Below are 6,000 nucleotides of genomic sequence, written 5' to 3'. Positions count from 1 at the left end.
TTCCGGTGCGTCACATCCGGGCCGGGGCCGGCGGGGGGCGCTGCAGCCCAGCGCGTGCGCAGCAGGAACGGCCTGGGAACAACGACCTGCGAGACTGTTTTTCCTTTTACCAGCAAAGGTATTTATTAACAATGTTGGAGGCAAGCCAGGTCAGACTGTACAAAATTTGCCTCCCCGTTTGTGTAAAATTTTATACAATTTCGGGTTCATGGTTACACCTTCAATTTCCATATTAATGACTAGGCGGAATCTGGGGCGGAGCTTTGTTTTGCTTGCAGTGTGGGTGGTGTCTCCTGACTTCAGCCCTCGGGGGGTCTTGAAGCGTCTTCATCGCTGTAGGACTTCGGCCTTTTCTTTGTTCAATGACATGACCTCTCAAACTTGTAAAATCTTGCCTTTAAAGCTACAAAATTTCGCTCTGGGCTCCCAAACGAATTTTAAACGTCTTTTTAAACTTGATATATGGCCTAGGAGTCTCTTGCGTGAGACTTTGGTTCAGTGAGTAGAACAGAACTACCTTGGTAAGATGGACAGAACATGCCTTGAGTAATTTGGGCAATTTTCTCCCCTTAGCAGAATTACGCACTTTCTCAGTTAATTCTTTTAAGGCCTTGTTCTGCCTTGAAGCGCCGCCTGCAGCTCCCACACCGGCACTGACCCCCCCGCACTCACCGGCACTGACCCCGCACTCACAAACACTGACCCCCCCCGCACAGCGGCACTGACCCCGCACTCACCGGCACTGAACCCCCGCACTCACCAACACTGACCCCCCGCACTCACCAACACTGACCCCCCGCACTCACCAACACTGAACCCCCGCACTCACCGGCACTGAACCCCCGCACTCACCGGCACTGAACCCCCGCACTCACCAACACTGAACCCCCGCACTCACCGGCACTGACCCCCCGCACTCACCGGCACTGAACCCCCGCACTCACCAACACTGACCCCCCGCACTCACCAACACTGACCCCCCGCACTCACCGGCACTGAACCCCCGCACTCACCAACACTGAACCCCCGCACTCACCGGCACTGAACCCCCGCACTCACCGGCACTGAACCCCCGCACTCACCAACACTGACCCCCCCCCGCACTCACCAACACTGACCCCCCCCCCGCACTCACCGGCACTGACCCCCCCCGCACAGCGGCACTGACCCCGCACTCACCGGCACTGACCCCCCCCGCACTCACCGGCACTGAACCCCCGCACTCACCGGCACTGACCCCCCCGCACTCACCAACACTGACCCCCCCCGCACTCACCAACACTGACCCCCCCCGCACTCACCGGCACTGATCCCCCGCACTCACCGGCACTGATCCCCCGCACTCACCGGCACTGACCCCCCCCGCACTCACCAACACTGACCCCCCCCGCACTCACCGGCACTGACCCCCCCCGCACTCACCGGCACTGACCCCCCCGCACTCACCAACACTGACCCCCCCGCACTCACCAACACTGACCCCCCCCCGCACAGCGGCACTGACCCCGCACTCACCAACACTGACCCCCCCCCGCACTGACCAACACTGACCCCCCCCGCACTCACCGGCACTGACCCCCCCCCGCACTCACCGGCACTGACCCCCCCGCACTCACCAACACTGACCCCCCCCGCACAGCGGCACTGACCCCCCCCCGCACAGCGGCACTGACCCCGCACACACCGGCACTGACCCCCCCGTACACACCGGCACTGACCCCGCACACACCGGCACTGACCCCCCCGCACAGCGGCACTGAACCCCCCCGCACACACCGGCACTGACCCCCCCGCACTCACCGGCACTGACCCCCCCGCACTCACCGGCACTGACCCCCCCGCACTCACCGGCACTGACCCCCCCGCACTCACCGGCACTGACCCCCCCCGCACTCACCGGCACTGACCCCCCCGCACTCACCAACACTGACCCCCCCCGCACAGCGGCACTGACCCCCCCCGCACTCACCAACACTGACCCCCCCCCGCACAGCGGCACTGACCCCGCACACACCGGCACTGACCCCCCCGCACAGCGGCACTGACCCCGCACACACCGGCACTGACCCCCCCGCACAGCGGCACTGACCCCGCACACACCGGCACTGACCCCCCCGCACACACCGGCACTGACCCCGCACACACCGGCACTGAACCCCCCCGCACACACCGGCACTGAACCCCCCCGCACACACCGGCACTGAACCCCCCCGTACACACCGGCACTGACCCCCCCGCACAGCGGCACTGACCCCCCCCGCACACAGCGGCACTGACCCCCCCCGCACACAGCGGCACTGACCCCGCACACACCGGCACTGACCCCCCCGTACACACCGGCACTGACCCCGCACACACCGGCACTGACCCCCCCGCACAGCGGCACTGAACCCCCCCGCACACACCGGCACTGACCCCCCCGCACACAGCGGCACTGACCCCCCCGCACACACCGGCACTGACCCCCCCGCACACAGCGGCACTGACCCCTCCGCACACACCGGCACTGACCCCCCGCACACAGCGGCACTGACCCCTCCGCACACACCGGCACTGACCCCTCCGCACACACCGGCACTGACCCCCCGCACACAGCGGCACTGACCCCCCCGCACACACCGGCACTGACCCCTCCGCACACACCGGCACTGACCCCCCGCACACACCGGCACTGACCCCCCGCACACAGCGGCACTGACCCCCCCGCACAGCGGCACTGACCCCGCACACACCGGCACTGACCCCCCCGCACACAGCGGCACTGACCCCCCGCACACACCGGCACTGACCCCCCCCGCACTCACCGGCACTGACCCCGCACCCAGCGGCACTGACCCCCCCGTACACACCGGCACTGACCCCCCCGCACAGCGGCACTGACCCCGCACACACTGGCACTGACCCCCCCCGCACTCACCAACACTGACCCCCCCGCACAGCGGCACTGACCCCCCCGCACACACCGGCACTGACCCCCCCGCACACAGCGGCACTGACCCCCCCGCACAGCGGCACTGACCCCCCCGCACACACCGGCACTGACCCCCCCGCACAGCGGCACTGACCCCCCCGCACACAGCGGCACTGACCCCCCCGCACACACCGGCACTGACCCCCCCGCACAGCGGCACTGACCCCGCACACAGCGGCACTGACCCCCCCGCACACAGCGGCACTGACCCCCCCGCACACAGCGGCACTGACCCCCCCGTACACAGCGGCACTGACCCCCCCGCACACAGTGGCACTGACCCCCCCGCACACAGCGGCACTGACCCCGCACACAGCGGCACTGACCCCCCCGTACACACCGGCACTGACCCCGCACACAGCGGCACTGACCCCCCCGCACACAGCGGCACTGACCCCCCCGTACACACCGGCACTGACCCCGCACACACTGGCACTGACCCCTCCGCACACAGTGGCACTGACCCCCCCGCACACAGCGGCACTGACCCCCCCGCACACACCGGCACTGACCCCCCCGCACACAGCGGCACTGACCCCCCCGCACACAGCGGCACTGACCCCTCCGCACACACCGGCACTGACCCCCCCGCACACAGCGGCACTGACCCCCCCGCACACAGCGGCACTGACCCCCCCGCACACAGCGGCACTGACCCCGCACACACTGGCACTGACCCCCCCCGCACTCACCAACACTGACCCCCCCGCACAGCGGCACCGCCTCCCGGAGACTGAGAGCAGTCCTGTGTGAACACGTGGATGTGCTTGAAACACATCGAGACAGTTGAAAGGGAGACGTTTGCACCCATTTCATCATAGAATCAGAATGGTTTGGGTCGGAAGGGAAGCTTATCTTAAAGCATGGGCAGAGACACCTTCCAGCAGCCCAGGTTGCTCCAAGCCCCGTCTGGCCCGACCTTGGCCAGTTCCAGGGATGGGGCAGCCACAGCTTCTCTGGGTAACCTGTGCCATTTGAACCTCGCTAAAGAATTTCTTCCTAACAGCTGATCTAAATCTACCTTCCTTGAGCTTAAAGCCATTCCTCCTTGCCTGTCACTCCACCTCTTGTCCCAGGAGCTCTTTTGGAGCTCCTTTTGGCACTGGAATGGGCTCTTAAGTTCTCCCCAGAGCCTTCCCTTCTCCAGGCTGAACAGCCCCAGCTCTGCCAGCCTGTCTCCAGAGCAGAGGGGCTCCAGACCTTGGAATATCTCTGGCCTCCTCCAGACTCATTCCAGCAGATCCATGTTTTATACTGGGGATCCAAGCACTGGAGGCAGCTCTGCATGTCAGGTCTCACCTGAGCAGAGCAGAGGGGAAGAATTCCCTCCCTGCCCCACTGCCCAGGCAGCTGGGGATCAGCCCAGAACATGGAAGGTTCTGAACTGCCGGCACACATTGCCAAGGCATACAATAAAGCATTCAAATTTTAATCTTCCTGTCACCTTTCAAGGTCTGGGAATTTTTCTCACCATATCCTCTCAAGTTTCTACTTAAAACAGCAGAAAAAGCTGGTGAGACAGAGAATGGGAAACTACATCTTCAGCCTTTGGCAAGGACACTGCTGATCAATGACCAGCAGCCCCACAGATGCCTTCAAGGATGCTTGTAAGGGGGGGTGCTTTTAATTTAGATGAGCAATGGAGCATAGAAGGGTGAGAAAGTACGTGCTGGGAACTAGGCAGAGTAGTATACAAAGTAACTATAACACTAGATGGTCTTCATTATCAAGGCCATGTTCCTCTCTGGACTTGGCTGCACGCATGGGAACGCAATGGTGAAGGTTGTACAAGGAGGTGAAGAAGCTGATGATGGGAGGAAGCACAGGTGGGCAGGGGTCGTAGGACCACTACCCAACAGGCAAGCATGCGCAGACTGTTGCTACTTATGTAATTAATAGGGGGCGTTTGGCTGCCTCTCAGGCATCACCTTATACTGCATCCTGGCCCAATGCAGTATAATGGTGCTGATAAATAGGAACACCAGGAGTGGGGGAGCTGAACAACACCCATCCTTCCATCGAGCTCCTGGTGGCTCTGCAGGGACGCCCACTAAGCAGAGATGCCATCCAGTTTCTGCCGGTCCTGGTAGTCCTGGCCTGTCTGCTCAAAAGTGAGCATCAGAGATAGGAAGCAACTGCTGCAGCATCTACTGTATTTCAACTATACTGTATCCTTTTGTATCCTTTATGAGTATTTAGTATTTTGGTTCTTTTATTCTCCTTTGCTAACCTGTTTTTATCAAATATTCACTAATTTACCCTTGTTTTACTTCCTTGAATGAACTATTGAAGATTTTATCCTTTTTGGTCACTGCTACTAACTGGTATTATAATAAAGGCAATTTGTAGTGTGTTATTGTGTGTATTTATCTTTATTCTGGGCAGGTATCCAAAATGAACTGTTGCAATGTCAGAGATATTCTGCCCTGGGTTCCCTTGTGTCAAGTATTTTGCTAAAGATACAAAGTAGTTTTCTTGCCTCTCTCCTTAAAACTGGTCGTTCCTCGGAAGGAATGGTGGGTGGTCCAAGCAGACCTACCTCGTCACGAAGCTGGTTTGTATTGGCTGATCACATAGCTGTGTAGACACTATAGATAGCAGTATTGAGGTTTCTGGGAAGGCAGAAGCAGCACAGGAAGATTCAGGTGTGATTTCAGCCATTCTCAGGAAGACAGGAAGCAACTAGAGGCTGTAGAAGGTTTGCGAGGTGTAGATGATGTGTTCCACATGGCTGCCCAGCAGTAACGTGAACAGGCAAAAGGCCAACAGTGCTGACAAATCCAGTGCTGAGAAGTGACTAGAGCAGAATGGAACCAACTCTGAACTCTGGTTCAGGAGGTAGATATAAAATCCAGCTACAAGAACTGTAGAGATCAACTCCAAGTAGTGACAGGGAAGAAAAGGAAGTAACAGGCAGTTGCTATAAGAACACTATCTTCACCCGTAAGTTGTAGGAATTTTATATGCAGTTAGGCCCAAAGGCCAAGATCTGCTTAATAAAAATCCTGGGTTTGCCTCTATGGCTTAAT

Source organism: Pithys albifrons, chromosome 24 (assembly GCF_047495875.1).
Source record: "Pithys albifrons albifrons isolate INPA30051 chromosome 24, PitAlb_v1, whole genome shotgun sequence".
NCBI classification, from domain to species: Eukaryota; Metazoa; Chordata; class Aves; order Passeriformes; family Thamnophilidae; genus Pithys; species Pithys albifrons.
This window is presented reverse-complemented; position numbering follows the sequence as displayed.